General features: G+C 44.7%; 1 protein-coding gene across 2 annotated transcripts in view; it reads left to right on the top strand.

Moving 5' to 3' along the window:
* The first annotated feature begins 481 nt into the window (after positions 1-481).
* Positions 482-23305, top strand: part of LOC119930633 (interleukin 1 receptor accessory protein) — a 138667-nt gene continuing 115843 nt past the window's right edge. For both annotated transcript variants that reach the window (XM_038749171.1, XM_038749172.1), the window contains exon 1: positions 482-569. The gene's annotated coding sequence lies outside the window, so the exon portion shown is untranslated. The remainder of the gene's footprint in view (positions 570-23305) is intronic.

Genomic DNA, 23305 nt, shown 5'->3' with positions numbered 1-23305 from the left:
GGGGCAGAACAAGGGGCAGGACAAGGGGCAGGAGCAGAATAAGGGGCAGGGGCAGAACAAGGGGCAGGACAAGGGGCAGGGGCAGGACAAGGGACAGGGAAAGGGACAGGGAAACGGGCAGGGGCAGAACCGGGGCAGGGGAAGGGGCAGGGGGAGGAGCAGGATCGGGGCAGGGAAAGGGGCAGGAGCAGGGGCAAGGGCAGGGGGAGGAGCAGGATCGGGTCAGGGAAAGGGGCAGGGGCAGAACAAGGGGCAGGGAAAGGGGCTGGGGCAGGACAACGGGCAGGGGCAGGACAACGGGCAGGGGAAGGGGAAGGGGCAGGGGCAGGACCGGGGCAGGGGCGGGCAGGATCGGGCAGGGGGAGGAGCGGGCCCGGGCAGGAAGGGTAAGTCCGGGCCGGGCCAATCCGGCGGCTCCGGGGCGGGGCCCCAAGCAGAAAAAGAAAGTGCGGCCCAAAGTAAGCGGGACCGTGGGCTGGACGCCACCGCCGAGGCGTCCGCACCGACCCGCAACCCGAGCGGGAGACCCCGGGACTCCGGGGGAGACGCCCCTTCCCCGACACCGAAAGGTCAGTGTCTCCGGGACGGAGGGAGGGAGGCGGGCGGGCGGGCGGGACAAGCGCTCAGTTCAGTGCTCTGCACATTCATTCATTCATTCAATCGTATTTATTGAGCGCTTACTGTGTGCAGAGCACTGGACTAAGCGCTTGGGAAGGACAAGTCGGCAACATAGACAGACGGTCCCTACCCCACAGCGGGCATGGTAAGCGCTCAGTAAATAGGATCCAGGGGTGGGCGGCAGCCCCGCTCTGTTCTGCTCTAGGTCATTCATTCAATCGTATTTATTGAGCGCTTACTGTCTGCAGAGCACTGTACTAAGCGCTTGGGAAGGACAAGTCGGCAACATATAGAGACGGTCCCTACCGCACAGCGGGCATGGGAAGCGCTCAGTAAATAGGATCCAGGGGTGGGCGGCAGCCCTGCTCTGGTCTAGGTCATTCATTCAGTCGTACTTATTGAGCGCTTACTGTGTGCAGAGCACTGTACTAAGCGCTTGGGAAGGACAAGACGGCAACATATAGAGACGGTCCCTACCCACCAGCGGGCATGGTAAGCGCTCAGTAAATAGGATCCAGGGGTGGGCGGCAGCCCCTCGCTGCTCTGGTCTAGGTCATTCATTCAGTCGTACTTATTGAGCGCTTACTGTGTGCAGAGCACTGTACTAAGCGCTTGGGAAGGACAAGTCGGCAACATATAGAGATGGTCCCTACCCCACAGCGGGCATGGTAAGCGCTCAGTAAATAGGATCCAGGGGTGGGCGGCAGCCCCGCTCTGGTCTAGGTCATTCATTCAGCCGTACTTATTGAGCGCTTACTGTGTGCAGAGCACTGGACTGAGCGCTTGGGAAGTACAATTCATTCATTCATTCAGTCGTATTTAGTGAGCGCTTACTGTGTGCGGAGAACTGGACTAAGCGCTTGGGAGAGTCCAAATGGGCAACAGCTAGAGACGGTCCTGCCCTCGCGCAGGTGCCCCCGGGGGTCGTGGACGGGGCGCAGGGAGAGGGTCCCGGTCTCGCCACCCCCGGCTATGTACTGAACGCCTCCCGTCTGCAGAGAGCGCCGTATTAGACAAGCCGGGGCTGCGGGGCGGGCTCCAGGCTGGGGGCCCCGATCGCCGGGGGCCGGGAGTGCTGCTGGGGCAGGCCTGCAGTCTCTCCGACCGCCTTCTGGACGGGGTCCTCCCATTCATTCATTCAATCGTATTTATTGAGCGCTTACTGTGGGCAGAGCACCGTACTAAGCGCTTGGGAAGTACAAGTCGGCAACATATGGAGACGATCCCTACCCAACACCTGGCTCACACTCTAGAAGGGGGAGACAGAATACAAAACAAAACATGTAGACAGGTGTCAAAATCGTCAGAAAAAATAGATTTATAGCTACATCCACATCATTAACAAAATAGAATAGTAAATATGTACAAGTAAAATAGAGCAGTAAATCTGTACAAATGTATATATACAAGTGCTGTGGGGAGGGGAAGGCCGTAGGGCGGGGGGGCGCGATGGAGAGGAGGAGAGGAAGAAGGGGGCTCAGTCTGGGAAGGCCTCTTGGAGGAGGTGAGCTCTCAGTAGGGCTTTGAAGGGAGGAAGAGAGCTAGCGTGGCGGATGTGTGGAGGGAGGGCATTCCAGGACAGGGGGAGGACGTGGGCCGGGGGTCCACAGCGGGACAGGCGAGGACGAGGCCCAGTGAGGAGGTAAGTGACAGAGGAGCGGAGGCTGCTGGCTGGGCTGGAGAAGGAGAGAGGGGAAGTTAGGTAGGAGGGGGCGAGGTGATGGAGAGCCTTGAAGCCGAGAGTGAGGAGTTTTTGCTTGATTCATATGTTGACAGGCAGCCACTGGAAATTTTTGAGGAGGGGAGTAACATGCCCAGAGCGTTTCTACATTAAGATGATCTCCCAATGCCCGCGGACTTGGGACAAGAAACAGGCCTTGGCCATCCGGCCCGAGGGGCAAGCCTTCATCATTATCTTAGTACAGTGCTAAAGCGCTTAGTCCAGTGCTCTGCACACAGTAAGCGCTCAATAAATACGATCGAATGAATCATCATTATGGTATCTGCTAAGCGCTTACTCTGTGCCAGGCATTCTTTCAATCGTATTTATTGAGTGCTTGCTGTGTGCAGGGCACCGGACTAAGCGTTTGGATTGTTCTGGACTGTGAGTCCGTTGTGGGGTCGGGACCGTATCTATAAGTTGCCGATTTGGACTTCCCAAGTGCTTAGTACAGTGCTCTGCGCACAGTAAGCGCTCGAGAAGCAGCGTGGCTCAGTGGCAAGAGCCCTGGCTTGAGAGTCAGAGGTCATGGGTTCTAATCCTGGCTCAGCCACTTGTCAGCTGTGTGACTTTGGGCAAGTCACTTCACTTCTCTGAGCCTCAGTTACTTCATCTGTAAAATGGGGATTAAGACTGTGAGCCCCATATGAGACAACTTGATTACCTTGAATCTACCCTAGTGCTTAGAACAGTGCTTGGCTTGTAGGTAGCACTTAACAAATACCATCATCATCGTTGTTATTATTATTGTTATGCATAAAAGCAAATCGTATTGGACACAGTCCCATGGCCCATATGGGACTCACAGTCTCAACACCCATTTTAAAGACAAGGGAACTGAGGCCCAGAGAAGTGAAGTGACTTGCCCAGGGTCACACAGCAGAGAAGTAGGGGAGGCAGGATTAAAATCCATGACCTTCTGACTCCCAGGCCCAAGATCTAGCCGCCACACCATGCTGCTTCTTAATGAAACAACCCACCTGGGTCGGTGCTCAGTGTTCATTACCCTTTATTAGAAACTGCAGAGAAGTGGAAAGAAACCTCAGAAAATATGTCTGTATGTTTCCCCCACACCACAACCTTCTCCCCTCACCCCAATTAATGTCCTCTTCCTCTCCCCTTCCTTCTTTCACATTGTGAGCCAAGACTTCTATGATGTCTTGTGTGTTGGATCCACCAGACACTCCAGCTGCCTTTATGCACTTTTTGTTTAAAGATATGCAAGCAAACTTGGACATAAGTGAGATCTCCATTTAGTGTGAAATTTTTTCCCAATTGTTTTTAAAAAAAAGACACGTTATAGTAATGAGTGTTTGTTATAGTCAAAGATTATCACATGGCCCTGGAAACGGTAGTACCTTTGTTTCTCTTGCTGTACCATAAGGTCCTCATTAAAGGCCATACGTTTTGTCATTTTGAGGCTTTTCCTGTTATCTGTTTGGATATGTTCTAGAAATCGAGAGGTTTCTAGAAAAGTGGGTCAATTACTATTGGTATGAAAATATATTTCAAAAATAATCTGGCATTTCTCAGTGATGTGGGACCATTATGATTTTGTGCAGAACCATTATGATTTTGATATCGTGCTTTTAAAATTAGGCAGGACTTTAGAGAGACAGTATTGTTAAAATGTTTTCTGGGTGCCAGTGTGGGCTCTGATTCATCTGGTGCCTAAAATGGAATAAAGATAAAGACACCTCCCACAGCTCTAGATTGGCTTTTATTTTGTAAAGTGGAAGAAACCCACTCTGAAACACTCCTCATTTGAACAATATCAGGTACTGGCAGCAGGGAGCTTCAAGCTTCAACTCAGGAAGGGAAAAGTGGAATAATCCCTCCACCAAGAGCATATTAAATCCTGGTATTGTTTCTCCCTTTGGGTCACACATGTCACTTCTCATTCATTTCTGTGTTGACCACTAAAGCAACCAGCAGTGATCATGAACAAACATAAATCCTTGTTTATATGTATTGAAAATACAGGTTATTCCTGGTCATTTCATTACACATTTTCTTTCCTGTCAGTTCAGTTTTGTTTTGGTTGAATGTACAACTACTTGTTACTATCTATGCAGGAGACAGTGTGTACCTTAATTTAGTGTGCAACATTTATAACCACCAGCCTATCTTGGACAGCTAAAGCGTTTATGTGTAGTATTGATGGGCACCCTTTGGGAAATGAATTAATTGGATCTCTGGAAGGAATAGGGGAAGCAGAGAGGACTATGACGCAGGCAGCATAGTGGTAGTCATATGTGATACCTTGCATCTATAGAGGTCTGAGCTCATCTGTTATGCTTGCCTCCTAGGACACACATTTAGGTTGAGTACATTAAAGTATACAACTGAGTATGCTCCTGAAAGAGCCAGGTGTGTATGTGTGTGTGTGCTTGCACGCGTGTGTGTGTGTGTGTGTGTGTGCACGTGAGCGCGCTCCTGCAGGTGCATACCAGGCAGGTGGGGTATAGGGTGGTTGAAAAAGTGAGGGTATGGGGGGAGGAAATGGGATGAAAGGGAAAAATATGCAAACATAAAGTAAGAGGAACCAAGGAGACAAGTTTTGGATTTCTTGTGGGGAAATGCACCCTCTAAAACCCAAAGATTATTATCGTAAAACCAGAAACGCACAGCAAAAAGGACAGTCTTTTTGTTTTTAAGGTGTGGTTGGGACTGTGGAACCTGAGTTAACCTCTTCAGCCACACATGCACATATATGAGATTGTCACCATGGTGTCTTTGGAGGGTGAAGGAAAATTATATGCAGTTTAATTCTGAAGGAGACTCAAATGGATTAACCTCTCACTTTGCCTAATATCAATTGACCAAGGCTACCAAGAGACCAAAATTTAAAATCCCCATTTTTAGTACAAAATATGAAGGGCTGGCTTCAACATTGAGTTGAGTATATCACAGTCCGATAGGCTATGACAATGCAATTTATTTGCTAAGTGTCAAACTATAATTTCTGACAGCTGTTCCTCACAGGAACCTTGACGGAGAGTTTTAGAATAGTTATCTTTTCTAGGGAGGGACCCAAGGCAGGTAAAAGCTAAATGATTGTCTGTCCCACGTGGGACAAGGAAACTTCTCTAACCTGATTACCTTGTGTCTACCTCAATGATTAGCTCAGACCTTGATATCCAGTAGTGCTTAACCAATCCCTCTATTTTTGTTAGTTATTGTTTGAAATTTAGCAGAGATTAGTAGTATACCACCTCTCACCTCCCTCTTCTCTTAGGTGACTAGCCTGGTAACTATATTTGGGGGGGCATGTGTGTGTGTGTGTGTGTGTGTGTGGTATGTGCATATGGGTGGACATTGTCTAGGGTGTCAAAGAAGCATCTAATAGTGTATCCTCCTGGCACTTTGTATTCAAAGGTGACCCTGCTAATGTAGTTTCTCAATGGCTTGTTTCTTAGTGTTCTGTCCTCAAGTCGTCTGAGACATTTCTCAGTGCATGCTGCTGACTATAGGGTGACAGGTGTGGATAGCGTGACACAAGCCGCCTCAGCTTTAATCACCTCTCATGCAAATTATTTTGGAGGAGGGAAATCTGTGGCGGACATTATTTTAGGCAGCAAAGGCATCGTTTACAGTCCTGTGCATATGAGCTGAAAAGACTAATGTGTCCTGGTGGTCCCTGTCACGCAGATTGCAGGTTTTAGTCTATCCTATAGAAAATGACTGCAGCGGCTGCCTGCAAGGCTTATGTAGCTAGGCAAACAAATCCATTTAAAATGTGAGCTTAGGGGCTATTTAACTACTGGAACATGAGCACAGACCATCAGTTTCTATGTTTTCGGCTGCAGTGAGAGAAATTGACAATGCAGTTCAGAGAGTGGGGTTCATTCTTCTTGAAATTTCTAAAAAGAACAGCATTTTCTCATCCAAGGGTTGTGTCTTTTTCCCAGACACAGCCAGGGGGGTGAAGGGGAAAAAAGAAATCAGATGTGGTGGCAAAGGAAAAACCTAATCACATGTGTGCTTCAGGCTCTTTTTCATCTGTTGCTCTACTTTTCAAGCCTCCTCTAGGCCCTGGAGCAGACCCCAGTATGTTTCACCCAGATGGAGGACCTGGTGAATCACAACTGCATTGACAGTTCACTGTCAAGTGGATATGAGAAGAAACCCCCTACCATGTATTCTTCCTGTTTTAGTTGTCCTGTGATTAGAGAAATGAAGGGGTTACAAAGGACTTTCTCTTCAGTGCACTGGGACTGATCTGAGACGGCCAGCAGACAGACTGATAGTATCCTGAGGCAAACCTTTTCTTAAACCTCGTAGGCCAGTTTGAATGGCCTTGCTACCCCCTCTAGTCTGTGCATTCCTTGTAGGCAGCAGTCATGGCTGCCAGCTCTATTATGTTCTTCCAAGCTTGTAGTACAAACCCCTGTACACAATAATCACTCACTAAATACTATTGATTGATTCAGCTCAAGCTGATAACTTGAAAAGGGATGGAGATGGATGACAAAGTTTAGGGGAGAAAGACCCAGTGCATTGTATCAGTAGGAAAAAAAGAGGTTTCCCATTCAAAGGAATATGAGGATCTAATATAGATGGAGACAGATCCTAAGCCATTCTTGGCATATGAATTAGTTGTAAATCACCTAAAGACTATTTTTTTTCTTCTTGGGCATTTACTTTTCAGTGGATTTGAAAACAACAGTGAAAAAACGGCTGACATGAAGCGGACCAAACTCAAACATTTGGTCCCCTTGAGACTGGATTTAAACAATCCATCCCTACATTCCAAGTGGGGCTGTTGCTTCACGGAGACATGGTGTAATGAAATGATGTCAGGTGCAGCCTTTTTGCCAAAGAGCTTTTTTCTGCTGCCCTTTGATCAAGTACCTTCATTTTTGAGAAGGGCGGTGGCAGAGCCATCTTAGTCTCACAACTGCCATCCCTGAAAAGAGTACTGGCTGGGTCTTCTTGGAGAGAAGCTGTGCAGCCACCATGTCAGAGTAGAATGTGGCAGACACTCAGACTAGCTGACCGAGGACAGGAAGAGGAAAAGCCCAAGATGCTGTTAGAAGAGGAAGAGATTGTCTCCTTAGGGAAAGGTGATCAAATTAGGTAGTTGGCCTTAGGTCACCTTACCTAGAATGCAGTTAATCATAGGGAAGTTTTGGGAAAGGAGAAGAAAATTAGGCTTGATATTTGGGGCTAGATGGTTGGGCCTCAGCCCTGGAAGGACACTGGGCATAAAGAGGGATTTGAGATATGGTCCTGGAGGGTTAGGATCCCAGGGAGCAAGACTTCTACTCGGGAGGGTGAGAAAGGAGAGGAGGGTGGGCGGGAGATCCACCTTGATATCCAAAGACCCAGGGGAAGGACCCTGAAGGGGTGGAACTAGAACCTGGGGCACCCCAAGAGAAGATAAAAAGGGCCAGGAGCATGTGTGTTCCTGGATGTCTTCAGGAAAGTAGGAAGGGAAAGTTAGAGAAAGGGAAAGGAGGTTTGATCTGTTACCCAAATAACCCATTAAAAAGATTTTCAAGGTGGCTAGTAAAAAGCCCATTCATGATCTTGGGAAGTCCAAAGATCCGGGAAGACAGATTTTCCCAGAAGTCAGTGATGGAGTTCTTTCTACCCAATTTTCCAATAGCCTTCCGCAAGAAGAGGGATGGCTGGTTACCCTCAGAATATTCCCCTTTGCTGTTCGGAGAATCTCTTCTTTGAGAGATGGGGTGGTGACGGTCGTAAAGGTTTTCAGGAGTGAGGTTTTCTAGGTAGGGAGCCTCAGTTCTGTCCATCATGGGGCAGGAAACGTGTCTACCAACTCTGTTGTATTCTTCCAAGCAACTAGTACAGTGCTCCACACACCATAAGCACTCAGTAAGTAAGATTGAGGAAGGGAAGGGCTGAAGGATCCCAGTGGAACTTATTAGGGGTCTGGGCTCTCCTAAGTGACATTGGGGGGATACTTTGGCTGGAATTTAGAGTGGAGAATCCCTGGAATGTCACACCAGGCAGCTGCCATCTTGAGAAGATTCCATGTGTCTTCCACCAGCTGTGTGGCTCTCTGAGGAAATGCTTTATCAGTTCTATCCTAGATCTTAGGGTCCTCTAAAGCTGAAGTGCTTTTTCATAGTACATCTAGGTGGTCTGTATATCTTTTTGCTATATTCTCCTCCTCTCTCCTGTTTTCTTTTTCTCCTCTTTTTTTTTTTCCCCTCTACACCTATTCTGACATTGAAAAAGGCTCCAGTATTCAGGGCGGGCAATGGACCATCTTTTATGGGCACTAAATTATCCCCAAAGAAAGAGAAAGCTGAAAATACTCACCCATAATGCTTAAATCCAAATGGAAGCCAAATATTTTTTTTCCTCCATTTATTTCTTTGTCATAGCTCATTGTGATTAATAGTTGTGGAGATACTGCTTTGCAGACAGGACTAAAGAACTCTCTTTTTATTCTCAGGAAGATTATAAATTTTAGTATGCCTTTTCCAGCTGTCCATCGGTAATCATTTTCTCTCCCACCTCCTTTCATTTTGTCCTAGGAAATTTGTTGGGATGATTTCTGGTAATTTACACAAAGAAAAATTACATTTTAAAAGGGGGAACGAAAGGTAAAGCTATCACATATAGAATCGACTCTTAACATTTTACTCCTGGATTGTAACTGCTACTAGGGCCAAAGAATTTGGTGGTGATTGAGTTTCATCTTGCATGACCCAGAGAGCGTATGCAAGAAGGGACCTGTATTTGAATGAGTGTTCGTTTCCTGTATCCCTTTTTGCCATGGCTTGAATGCTCCCATAACTCCCTCTCATTTGAGTGAATGTTGGATATGAGCCATTTGGATTTGCATCCAATTAAATGAAGAGATAGGTTTTTATTACCGAAGAGGAAAGTAGATTTTTTTTAATGATACTAAGCTGTCCTAAGTAACTCAGTCAGTCTATTCAAGAGGAAATGGAGAAACTATGGATTGACTTCTCCTGAGCTTTTTCTAGGAATCTTGGGAATACATTAATACTCTGGCTCTATTTCTGAGTTTTTCCTTAGAATTTTATGATAAAAGCTTAGTTGTGAATTTTGGCACCCTTCCTTGAGATTTGAATCTAGAAATGTCAAAGATAAAAGATTAGTGCATTAGCCAATTTTTCCATGAGCCTTCCCAGCTAACTAGTTTAAGATGAATTATTCAGTTTCCTGGTAAATTAGAAGGGAGAACCCATCATTTCACATCTAGCTCCATCCCTTCTCAATCTATTTCTTGAAGTCCTGGATCAATTTGAATGGGATTTGTATGCTATCCATCAACAGGAAGTTATGGAAATGAACTCCCTTACCACAAGCTACCATTAACTGATGCATCACTTAATATTTTCTATCCTTCACTTGGTGAGAATTTAAAAAAAGCCCTAAATAATAAAACCAGGTTACTTCTTTCAAAGCAATACTCCCATTTTTAAACGAATTAAATCATAGGTGGAAAATACGTACTGTTCTATTCAGTTGACAGGGATACAATTCTTTGTGCCAGTGTTAATCCATTTGCTAAAAGTATTTATAGAGTAAATTTGTAAACAGCAGTAAAAAAGCTGGCTCAAAAGTCATTGCTGGTTAGAATTAGGCTCTCTGTTGAACAATATACTAAATTGAAACTATTATATTTGTTAACATAGTACTTACTATATGCCTAACACTGTGCACTATCTCAAGGCGATCTCCTGCCTCCTCTCAAAATCTACCCGCTACAACTGGGCCTCCAACCCCATCTCTTCTCACCTTATCAAAACTCTTCCCCTCCACCTTCTTCCCTCCTGGACTGCCTTCTTCAACTGTTCACCCTCTAATGGAATATTCCCCCCGCTCCCACCCACCAGCTTTCAAACATGCTCAGGACTCCCCTATCCTAAAAAAAAAAAACCTTCCCTTGACCCCATGGCTCCCTCCATTCATTGCTCCATCACCCTTCTACCATTCCTCTCCAAAATCCTATAGCGATTTGGCCATACCTGCTGCCTCCAATTCCCTCCTTGACCCCTCCAATCTGGTTTCCCCCCTTCAGAGAAGCAGCATGGCTCAATGGAAAGAGCACGGGCTTGAAAGTCAGAGGTCATGTGTTCGAATTCTGACTCTGCCACTTGTCAGCTGTGTGACCTTGGGCAAGCCACGTAACTTCTCTGGGCCTCAGTTACCTCATCTGTAAAATGGGGATTGACTGTGAGCCCCGTGTGGGACAACCTGATCACCTTGTATCCTCCCAGTGCTTAGAACAGTGCTTCGCACATAGTAAGTGTTTAACAAATGCCATTATTATTATTATTATTATTATTATCATTATTATCATTATTATTAACTCCCAAAACTGCCCTCTCATAGGTCACCAATAACCTCCTTCTTGCCGAATCCAACAGCCTTTACTCCAACCTAATCCTCTGACCTTTCAGCTGTCTTTGACACTGTCTACCATCCTCTTCTCCTGGAAACATTACCTAACGTTGTCTTCACTGACACTGTCCTCTTCTGGTTCTTCTCCTATCTCTCAGACCTTTCATTTTCAGCTTATTTTGTGGGCTTCTTCTCTACCTCCAAGTCTCTTACTGTGGGAGCCACTCAAGACTCAGTTCTGGGTCCCTTCTAGTATCCATCTATACCCACTCCCTTGGGAAGCTCATTTGCTCCCGTGGCTTCAGCGGTCATATCCAGTCCTGATCTCTCTCATCTGCAGCCTCACATTTCCTCCTGTGTTCAAGACATCTGTACTTGGAAGTCCCTCTGACACCTCAAACTAAACATGTCCAAAGCACAACTCCTCCTCTTCCCAACCAAACCTTGACTTCCCATGACTTTCCCATCACTGTAGACAGCACTGCCATCCTCCCTGTCTCACAAGCCTGTAGCCTTGGCATTATTCTGTACTCGTCTCTTTCATTCAACCCACATATTCAGGGTCACCAAATTGTAGTGGAAGGAGCACGGGCTTGGGAGTCAAAGTCACAGTCTTCTAGACTGTGAGCCCACTGTTGGGTAGGGACCGTCTCTATAGGTTGCCAACTTGTACTTCCCAAGCACTTAGTACAGTGCTCTGCACATAGTAAGTGCTCAATAAATACGATTGAATGAATGAATGAAAGGACATAGGTTCTAATATCGGCTCTGCCATTTCTCTGCTATGTGACCCTGAGTGAGTCAATTCACTTCTCTGTGCCTCAGTTCCCTCATCTGTAAAATGGGGATTGACTGAGCCCACGTGGGACAACCTGATTACCTTGTAATAATAATTATGGTATTTGTTAAGTGTTTAGAACAGTGCTTGGCACATAGTAAGTGCTTAACAAATACCGCAATTATTATTATTACCTTCACAAGCCTGTTGTTGGGTAGGGACAGTCTCTATATGTTCCCAACTTGTACTTCCCAAGTGCTTAGTACAGTGCTCTGCACACAGTAAGCACTCAATAAATATGACTGAATGAATGAACATTACTGCACTCCACCTTTTCCTTTCTATCCAAACCACTACTGCGCTCATCCAGGCACTTATCCTATCCCTTCTTGACTGCTGCATCAACCTCCTTGCTGACCTCCTTGCCTCCTCTCTCTCCTCACTCTAGTCTGTATTTCACTCTGCTGCCCAGATCATTAGCCTCAAAAAACTGTGCAGTCTGTTTTCCCCACTCCTCAAGAACCTCCCATGGTTGCCCACTTGCAAATCAAACAGAAACTTCTTCTCATTTGCTTTACATCACTCAGTCACTTTGCCCTTTCCTATCTTACCTCACTATTCTCCTACTACAACCCAGCCTGCTCACTTTTGCCAACCTAACTATACTTCAGTCTGACCTGTCAACCAGGCGAAGCAGCTTCTCATTGTACGTGGAAGATGTGTTGCTGGGTGATATCAAACTTGAGTTTTGGCTATTTCTTTTTGACCACTTGGGAGAAACTCACTATTCTGCCACTGATGTACATTTTTATCCCTGCTAATTACAGTCATTTTTGCTGTAACGTTTTCTAACACATAATTTTGCTAGAACATGATGGAAGTATTAGGGAACACTCTTTCCACAAGTAAGATTTGGGTTTACAGGATTTGCAAGATACCCATTCTCAGCACTTAGGAGCATGAAATACTTCAGTTATGCATTTTGCTTTTGCCATGGTCTAAAGTGCATCACCCATAGTGGTTACTCAATAAATGATGGTACTACCATTACAGTACCGTAAGAAACAGTTGTGAGCACATGTGTGGCGTCAGTCACAGCATAGTGTGTTGCTGACTTTCCAGCACCTCCTCAACCTAATTCATCTGTGCCAAACTTTGTGTTTTTGCAACTTTAATAGATGCATGAGGGTCGATTGTAAAGCATTCGGTTAGTGGTGGATGTAACAGTAACGTCAAAATGTCGATCATGCTGGCAAATCATCTACTTCCTAACCCATTTGTCCTCATTGAATCGAAAGCTACTTAGAAGAGCACAATGACCGTGTTAGGGAAGAAATGAGTACTTTAGATGGCATTTCAGAATTGTGATTGCTATTTGCTTAAGATGATTTTAAGACATCTTTTTTTCCTTTATAAGTAGTTTAACATCTTCCACCTATTAAAGCTGCCTTAAAATATTGAATAAGACCAACTCTGAGTTGAAAGATCAGGATTCAGTATTAAAAGACAGTTTGCTTTTTTGCACTGGAGTATTCTGGCAAAAATAATTTGACTTTTTAAAAATTAAAAACATTTGAGTGTTAGACGTTTAGCCACCAGACGAAATGTTGTAATAATGGATTTTCACTACACCTGGAATTTGAGCCCTGTGATCTTTCTATATTAATCAGTGGCATTCATTGACTTCATAAGGTTGAAGGTTCATGAGGTTATAAAGATGACCACTTTCCCAGAATAAGAGTTTGCACTGATCTTCTCTGTTGCTTTCTATTTGTCTGTGCGCTTGCTTCTTGACTACCCCGTAAAACCCTTATTAAGGCATTTTTCATGTATCTAGCCATGCTGTTTTGTAATACTTGTTGCACTTGTGAAAAAGGGCTTTAAGCTCCTTTATATATTTGATGTACTGTCCATATATCTCCCAGAGAGATGGAAAGGAGGGAAAAAAATATGTTTTGTAAAATAAATCAGAGAAAATATGCTCATATTCTGTTGCTAGTCTAATTCTTAAGTAGGATCAGCCTAGGCCCTGCAAAGCATTGAGAATCTGCCAACAAATGAAGAAATAGCTCTCATTCCAGCTGTTGAAGAAGTCCGTACCATAGTGCCTTGCATTCACAGGGTCAGTTTTTTGTGGAGGTGGTGGTGTTCATAGTTTTGCTTATTTACAGTTAGCCGTACTCATGGCTGGCAATAATGGTGGCAGGCTCCATACCTCCAGCTCCAGTCTTTCTGGCCATGAGCTGCTATGTAAACGTTTTTGTGCTGTAAATTCAGCTGCTGTGGAGGCACAACAAAGCAACATTGTTTTGGGCATGTCTTCTGCTTGCCTCAAAATTCTCCAGTGCTTATCAAGCAAAACTCCTGTCTTAAGGCACTCAATCAGTTCTTCCCTCACTATGTAGTATTTAACTCTTCTCCCACTTCAACCCATTCTGCATGCTTTGATCCTCTAATAAAACCTACTTATTATGCCTTGCTAATAATAATTGTGCTGTTTGTCCAATGTTTGCTGTGTGCCAAGTTCTGAGATAGATACAATATAAGCAGATCTCAGTTCAAAGTCTTATCCCATCCCCTTTAATAGACCTTCCCAACTAAGCCCACATTTCTCCCTACTCTCTAGCTCTTCTGCATTGCCTATTCATTTGGATTTGTTCTCTTTAAGGGCTTGATAGTCATCACACCCTCAGCCCCACTGGATTTATGTACATGTTCATAATTTATTTTAATGTCTGTCTCCCTAATTACACTATAAACTTTTTGTAGAACACGTATACCAACTCTGTTGTAGTGTACTCTCCCAAGTGCTTAGTATAATGCACTGCCCAAAGTAAGCACTCAACTAACTTTGATTGATTGGCTGTTATATCTAGCACTAGTGTAGCAGAAGTAAGAGACAGTCTCAAGTTCCCTTTTTCTCCCTCCCTCCTTTCCCCACCCCTTTATTGCTAGGTGTAATTCTTATAGGATCCATGTAATAAGCTCACCCTTGTTTTAGTATTGTAACAGTTATCCAAGAAAGTGGGCAATTATTCAAGTACATTCAGAATGATTATTCAATTGTGCATCATTATTTATTTTGACTACTCTTTGTCAATATTTGTTTGCCTTCCTTGTTAGAGAGTAAACTCCTTGTGAGTAGGGAGCAAGTCAGTTGTTCCATATTTCCTACACACTTAGTATAGTGCATTGCACTGAAATAATAATAATAATTGTGGTATTTAAGTGCTTACTATGTGCCAAGAACTTTACTAAGTGCTGGGGTAGATACAAGATAATCAGGTCCATCATGGGGCTCAGAGTCTGAGGGAGAACAATATTGAATCCCTATTCCGCAGATGAGGGAACTGAGGCATGGAGAAGTTACTTACCCAAGGTCCACAGCAGACAAGCGGTGGAGCTGGGATTAGAACCCAGGTCCTCTGACACCCTGGCCTGCATTTTAGAATTTAAGCATTGCACTCAATAAAGACTATCACTACTTCTACTAAAAAAAGTGGAAATTTGTCAGTTATCTATTCACTGCAATCAGGGTGAATCTCCAAATTGAATAATTTAGGCCAAAATCTATTCTGAAACCTATGTGAATTGGCTTGTTGGTTTGTAGAATAAACTGTCAATTGAAATAAATTATTTTCCCGACTGGCATTTGCTGATATACTTGTATTTTGTAAAGAGATATTGCATGAGCTGGGCAGTGAACCTGTAAACACTGCATAGTTAGCTGAAACCTGTAAACCCTTGACAAGCAACCTCAGGTTTCTTGGCAAAATATCCTCTTATAACGCTGCTCCACTCTTCTAGGCAAACTGCTTTTCCTGCTTTATCCAGGATGGTCCCAGTGGTATTTTCCAACCCTGTACTAATAAAACCAGCAAACGCTCCCGTAAGGATTTGGGAAGAGGAGCAGGACCCCCTCTTCTCTTTTCTGCTGCTGCAGGATAAAACTTTAGTTTTGCTTACCTGGAAATAACGTATTACCCTCGACAATGCTTCTCTTCCTTTCTCCTCTTCCTCAGTCTCTGGTAGTTAATACTTAATAAGATTTATGAACTACCTAGTATATGCAGAACAATAATAATTAATAATAATGGTATTTGTTAATTGCTTACTTTGTGCCAAGCAGTATTCTAAGTGCTGGGTTAGATACAAGGTAACCAGGTTGGACACAGTCCCTATCCCACATGGGGCTCACAGTGTTCATCCCAACTTTACAGATGAGGTCATTCATTCATTCATTCAATCGTATTTATTGAATGCTTACTGTGTGCAGAGCACTGTACTAAGCTCTTGGGAAGTACAAGTCAGCAACATAAAGAGATGGTCCCTACCCAACAATGGGCTCACAGTCTAGAAAGGAGAGACAGACAACAAAACAAAACATGTGGACAGATGTCAAAATCATCAGAACAAATAGGATTAAAGCTATATGAACATCATTAACAAAGTAAATAGAATAGTAAATATGTACAAGTAAAATAGAGTAATCTGTACAAATATATACAAGTGCTGTGGGGAGGGTAAGGAGGTAGGGCAGGGGGGATGGGGAGGAGGAGAGGAAAAAGGGGGCTCTGTCTGGGAAGGCCTCCTGGAGGAGGTGAGCTCTCAGTATGGCTTTGAAGGGAGAAAGAGAGCTAGCTTGGCGGATGTGTGGAGGGAGGGCATTCCAGGCCAGGGGAAGTATGTGGGCTGGGGGTCAACAGCGGGGCAGGTGAGAACAAGGCACAGTGAGGAGGTTAGTGGCAGAGGAGCAGAGGGTGCGGGCTGGGTTGTAGAAGGAGAGAAGGGAGGTGAGGTCAGAGGGGTTGAGGTGATATACAGTCTTGAAGCCTAGAGTGAGGAGTTTTTGCTTGATGCATAGTTTGACAGGCAGCCACTGGAGATTTTTGAGGAGGGGAGTAACATGCCCAGAGCGTTTCTGTACAGAGATAATCCGGGCAGCAGAGTGAAGTGTAGACTGAAGTGGGGAGAGACAAGAGGATCTGTAAGTGAAGTGACTTGCCCGAGGTCACACAGCAGACATGTTGCAGAGCTGGGATTAGAGCCCAAGTCCTTCTGAATCCCAGGCCCATACTCTTTCCACTAAGCCATGTTGCTTTTCTGCGCTATGCCCCTAGGAGAAGACAGTAGAAATATCAACACAATTCCTGTCCCCAAGGGGCTTACAATAAAGTGGGGCAGGCCCAAAAAGACTGAAAATAGTTGAATACCTAAATAGATATGTACGTAAGTGTCCTGGGTGACTGAGTACTTAAGTGATAGGTGGTAATTCAGAGGGGCATGAAATGGAGACCCGATTTGATTGGATGTGCCTGGATGCCCCTATCTGATGGGATCCACCTCCACCTAGTTGAAGGGGTGATAGATGACCTGCTAATAAACCACATCCCCTAGGATTGACATATGGCAGTCATACGACTTGGGCAATTTCTGCTCCATGGTGGCCTGGCACCTGACCCTCGAAGATATATGACCTGGAGAGAGTAAAATTAGCTGGGGAATTCCTCCTGGAGGTGGTGGGCTTTCAGAAGGACTTTTATGATGGGGCATACTGTGATTGGTGGATCTGAAGGGGGAGGGAATTACAGGCTGCAGGTGGGAGAGTTGAGAATGAAACACAGTAAGAAGGCTACCTTGGCAGGACTGAAGAGTGTGAGCTGGGGTGAGTGAGAAGAGACAGAGCTGATGGAATGCCCAAGGTTCTGCTCAAAATGGAGAGGAGTGGGAAACCAGTAGAGGCTCACTATGGGCAGGGAATTTGTCTATCAAGTCTGTTTTATTGTTTTGTTTTGTTGTCTGTCTTCCCCTTCTAGACTATGAACCCATTGTTGGGTAGAGATTGTCTCTTATCTGTTGCCAAATTGTACTTTCCAAGCACTTTGTACTGTGCTCTGCACACAGTAAGTGCTCCATAAATATGATTGAATGAATGAATGAATTGTACTTTCCCAAGTGTTTAGTATAATGCTCTATACACAGTATGTGCTTAATAAATACTATTGATTCTTTTGGTAGACGTGTGTAGAACACTTCAGAAAAATGATGTGCAGAGATTGTTGGCAGGGAGACTAGTGCAGAGACTGATACTTTCACTGCATATTATATTTCCTCCATTCTCCCTCCTTCCCTCCTTTCTAGTTGTGAGTGGTGTCTATCTTGCCGCCGACCTCTTGCCCACATCCTGCCTCTGGCCTGGAATGCCCTCCCTCTTCATAGCAGACAGACAATTGCTCTCCCGCAATTCTTCTCTCCTCTTCTACCACTCCCTTCTTCATTGGCCTGACTTGCTCCCTTCATTCATTGCCCAAGCCCCATGCCACTTATGTTTATATCTGTAATTTATTTATTATATTAATATTTGTCTCTCATTGTGCGCAGGGGATGTGTCTGTTTATTGTTATATTGTACTCTCCCAAGCACTTAGTTCAGTGCTTTGCACACAGTAAGCACTCAATAAATGTGATTGAAAGAATGACTAAAGAGGAGCCTCCACAATACAACTGAAGGAAGAAGTGACAGCATAAGATAGTGTGGGTGTGTGCATTTCTGGGATTCTCCTGGTTCTACCGTTCCAAAGTTTGGGAGAGGGGAAGGTGCCTGGGTCACTGGGAGAGAGAACAGGTCCTGGAGACACCTTCAGGGAGAGGGATTGGGGTTGAAGCACTTGAGGAGAGTGGGAGTGGAATCTGGGATATGGTTGGAGCGAAGAGAAGGGACTGGGACCATTGGGATGAAAGGAACATGAACTGAGTTTTCAGAAGGGAGCAGGCCAGCTGGTAGATTTTACAGAATGGATGGCTTTGTAAAGCATAGGGAAAACTAGTAAATATTTGAATGCCCTGATCACTTCTGCTACATTGTATTGGCTATTTTGAAACAATTCCTGGTTACCTTGAAAAAATGATTGCCAGTCTCTATTCATCTTTCTGGCAATGGCTACTGTCAGCCCTTTGCCCCTAAGTAACTTCTCTCAGTGCCTCTTCCAGTCTCTCTTTGGCAGCTGAGTCTTCCCCATCTAACCTTTCCTGGTGGGCTTGTGCCCTCATCCATATTTCTCAGTAGGGGAAGTGCTGTCATTAATTTTTTTTTGGCAACAATGAGTCACTACTTCCCCTTCTCAATTCTGTTCATTTTGCTGAGGCCTTTGACTTCAGAGCTCATGTAGGCAGTTAAGCTTCTTTTTCTCCTTTCTCCTTCTAACTCCCACCCCATCCCTCCTCCCCACCTAGCTGCCAACTTAGCCAAAGATGGCAGTACATGTTAGAGGCCTGAATATTTTTTTTTATAAAGATTTGTGATTACAGGAAATTTCTTCTAAAGTATAGGATTGAGATATGCTTTTCTAACCTCTTTAGAGGAAGTTGTGTTTGGATCTGTACCAGGGTGATGATTTCTCAGTAAAAGATAGTTGTTTTACTTCTTTTTGTAATCTATACCTCCCTTGGAAAACCTTCTGCTAAGCACCCAACTGATGTTGAAAGTGATCTGGACACTGAGGAAGAATCACATTAAGGGGGCTGCTATCAACTATTATTTCTGCCATTGAGAGTGAATTGTGCTACTGGGAACCTCAGAAGTTATATGCTACTAAGGTTAGCTGCAATCAATCAATCAATTAATCATATTTATTGAGCGCTTACTGTGTGCAGAGCACTGTACTAAGCGCTTGGGAAGTACAAGTTGGCAACATATAGAGATGGTCCCTACCCAACAGTGGGCTTACAGTCTAGAAGAGGGAGACAGAGAACAAAACAAAACATATTAACAGAATAAGATGAATAGAATAAATATGTACAAGTAAAATAAATAAATAGAGTAATAAATATGTACTAACATATATACATATATACAGGTGCTGTGGGAAAGGGAAGGAGGTAAGGCAGGGGGGAGGAGGGGGAGAGGAAGGAGGGGGCTTAGTCTGGGAAGGCCTCCTGGAGGAGGTGAGCTCTCAGTACGGCCTTGAAGGGAGGAAGAGAGCTAGATTGGCAGATGTGGGGAGGGAGGGCATTCCAGGCCAGGGGGATGACGTGGGCTGCTTTTTTCTACAACTTTAATGCCTTTGGGTCCCATTGGGTCTGCCACTCTGGCTGGGCTCACAGCTCTAGCCACTCCAGTGTTCACTGTCAGGGACTGTAGAGTCAGGGGACTGGGGCTGGGCTGGGTAGGAGCGGGGAGAGCAGATAGCAGAGGATAAAGAGTGAGAGGAGTGGGGTGGGCTAAGATCTTCCACCTTCTCCCCTGCTGCATTGTCACCACACTCTTCTCCGCCCCTTCCCCCTCCCAATCTGGACCTGGCCCCTCGACCTTGAGGAAGGTCACAGCTGATAAGCAAGGGAACAGCAGCAGTCATGTCAAACCAGTAGCATTGAAACTCTCTTGATAAAAAGAAATAAAAGCATTTTTTTTAAAAAAAGATATAGAATATAGAGGAGATAGGAAACAAGTTTAGGGTGCCAGACAGGGCCCAGAAAAGATGTGAAAGATGAGGGAACCTAAGGGGAGAGGTGACTTCCTTAGTGAAGCCACAAGTGCGGCGACCCAAGCTGCCATCCTTTCCAGAGGAAGCGACTTCCTCCAGGCTGATGTGAAACCCCCGAGTTGAATCTCGATTATCACTGCACTGGATATCAGCGTTCCAGAACCAAGAATCTGCGCAGAGGAGTGTAGTGCTTGTATCCACCCCAGTGCTTAGAACAGTGCCTGGCACATAGTAAATACTTAACAAATACCATTATTATTATTATTATTACTCTTAGGCAGTGTCCAAGGATTTTCATACTCGGACGGTTAGTTTGTCAAGAACAACTCTCTCAATCCTCCCAGGAATCTCGATTGTCACTGCACTGGATATCAGTGTTCCAGAACCAAGAATCTGCACTGAGGAAGTGCTAATAATGCTTGTGGCTTGCACGGGGCCACTTTTCCACTCACCCCTGGCAGTCACGCTCCTGCGGGGGTCTGGAGTACAACCAGCCAGTAGGCAGGCTGGGGTACAGCACATTGTGAAGTGCAAATGTGGTCTTTGCCCACAGTAGCCAACTACTGACATTCATTCATTCAATTGTATTTATTGAGTGCTTACTGTATGCAGAGCACTGTACTAAGCGCTTGGGAAGTACAAGTCGGCAACCTATAGAGACGGTCCCTACCCAACTAGGACTGGAACCCAGGACTCCTGATTCCCAGAGCAAGGCTCTTTCCATTGGAAGAATGGCACAGGGCCTGCCTGTCATGTCAAGTAGGGGACATAGTTAAGTTAGCATTTTAAGTTCCCTTCAAAGCCCTACTGAGAGCTCACCTCCTCCAGTAGGCCTTCCCAGACTGAGCCCCCTCCTTCCACTCCCCCTCCTCCCCCTCCCCATCCCCCCGCCTTACCTCCTTCCCCTCCCTACAGCACCTGTATATATGTATATATGTTTGTACATATGTATTACTTTATTTATTTTACTTGTACATATTTATTCTATTTATTTAATTTTCTTAATATATTTTGTTTAGTTGTCTGTCTCCCCCTTCTAGACTGTGAGCCCGCTGTTGGGTAGGGACCGTCTCTATATGTTGCCAACTTGTACTTCCCAAGCGCTTAGTACAGCGCTCTGCACACAGGAAGCGCTCAATAAATACGATTGAATGAATAAATGAATGACCCAGGATCCTTGACATCACCGTGTCTCCCTGATTGACAGTTAGCCTTTCAAGTTCTTCCAGCATACCTCAATTCTATCATCCTGTCCTGCTACACTGCTTCCTCCCAGGGTGGCCTCTGGTTTGAGCATGAATTCTAACCAGCCTGAAATTGGACAGATGTCACCAGTTGGGTGAATTACTAGCACAGCTAGGTCATGTTTAGGAGCCAGGAACCTTCCCTTGCAATTCCCTGTGTTTTTCAGCCTTCCCGAGTTCAATCGCAACCAAGAATCCCAATTTCCAAGCTCACTTTTGTTAGCCGGGATTGCATTGTCACATCATTTCCATTTTATAAAGTTTCCGGCCCCTCCTGTGTCAAATCTGCTTTCAGCTTCACCTGCTAAAGGCATGGAATTGGACTCTTTTGATAGTTATCTTTTGAAATTAAAATCAAACAATAGTGTTCAACCACTAGAGTTTGAATTCTGATAAATCAGATTCCTGTATTTCTGCCGCAGTGATCTGATAGTTTGTAGCTTGGCATAAAAACAAAACATCAAGGCAACAAGGAAGAAAATAAGATAAATAGGCATGTGCCTTTTGCTCTCTCTGTATGCCAGAGCCAGAAAGTCAGAACAGCGCATAAGGGATAAAACTTTCTTGGGCTCTTTATACATTTTCTTTCTCACAATTTATCTGCTTGACCTTCAGAAGTAATGAATTCCCATGGTGTTTCATAGAATAGGGTTCTGACCTTGGATGATCAAACTGCATTTTTTTTTTCTCCACTTGTTACAGATTCTTTCTCTGAGGACCTTAATGGTCTCAGGTTCAAAGGTTCAGTAATCATGTCCTCTCCATTTAGGGCAGCCATACTCTGAAAAGCAGGGTATCTCTACAAGTTACTTCATAAATCAACCAATCAACCAACTGTATTTTTATGGTATTGAAGTGCTTACTATGTGTCAGGCACTGTATTAAGCTACTGGGATACATACAAGGTAATCAGATTGGACACAGTCCATGCCCAACATGGGGCTCACACTCTTCATCCCCATTTTATAGGTGAGGTAACTAAGGCACAGAGAAGTTAAGTGACTTGCCCAAGGTCATACAGCAGACGAGGGGTGTAGCTGGAGTTTGGGCCTCAATCGATCAACTGAACTAATTGAGCACTTACGGTGTGCAGAGCACTGTACTAAGCACTTGGGAGAGTACAGTGTAATTGAACTGATAGACACAAGAATTATGGTGTCTTTTTTTTGGTGGAGTTGGCTATGAGGTATCAATCATGTCATTTATCTTTCAATATCTCAACTTTCCAGCCAGAGTCCTGGGAATACAACCAAGTTGGTCTCCTTTGGTGACCTTGGGATATTATCTTGGCAGGGGACAGAGCTGTGTCACCCTGACTTGCTCCCTTTTCTCTTCCCCCAGCCCAATCCCACAGCATTTGAATACATATGTGTAATTTAATTTATTTGTATTGATGTCTGTCTCTTCCCTCCCACCCCCCCCAGACTGTAAGCTCATTGTGGGCAGGGAATGTGACTATTTATTGTTGTATTGTAATCTCCCAAGCACTTAGTACAGTGCTCTGCACACAGTAAGCACTCAATTAATACGATTGAATGAATGAGTGAAAGAGCAGTGGTGCCTGCTGCTTTCTCAGGTCCTGTGGCCTCTCCTTAATTTCTTGATGGAAACTTGGGGGTGCTGGACCTTACCTGAGTCCTATGTACTTCGTGCTCATCCCTTTCATGTCCATCCTCCCAACAGTCTACTAAATGCTAAAGGAGATACATTTGGGAGCCACACAAGAAAACAGGTAGCTCTGTTTTTTGTGCTTATGTACTACTGTTTCTCATAGCCATTCATGCAATAATGTGCTCATCTCCTTCATCTTGTTGTGATTGTCCTTCTTCCACGTTCCACTAGTTCTTCCTTCTGTTTTCAAAGTCTGTAAGGATGTTTATTGTTCCCATTAGATTGTAAGTGCTTAGTACAGTGCTCTGCACACAGTAAGTGCTCAGTAATACGATTCAGTGAATGAACAATATCCCTGAAGGCTGGGATGGATGACCACTTATTATTTTGTTTTCTCAAAGCACTTAGAACACTGTCTATTGCTCAAACCCTGAATAAATGCCGTCAATTGATTAATTGTCTCTGCTCTGTTAGCACCCTCTCCTAGAACACATTAATTTACA

The sequence above is a fragment of the Tachyglossus aculeatus genome, chromosome 7, assembly GCF_015852505.1.
Source record: "Tachyglossus aculeatus isolate mTacAcu1 chromosome 7, mTacAcu1.pri, whole genome shotgun sequence".
Lineage (NCBI taxonomy): Eukaryota > Metazoa > Chordata > Mammalia > Monotremata > Tachyglossidae > Tachyglossus > Tachyglossus aculeatus.
Note: the sequence above shows the minus strand (reverse complement) of the source record. Positions and strands in the feature narration are given on the sequence as shown.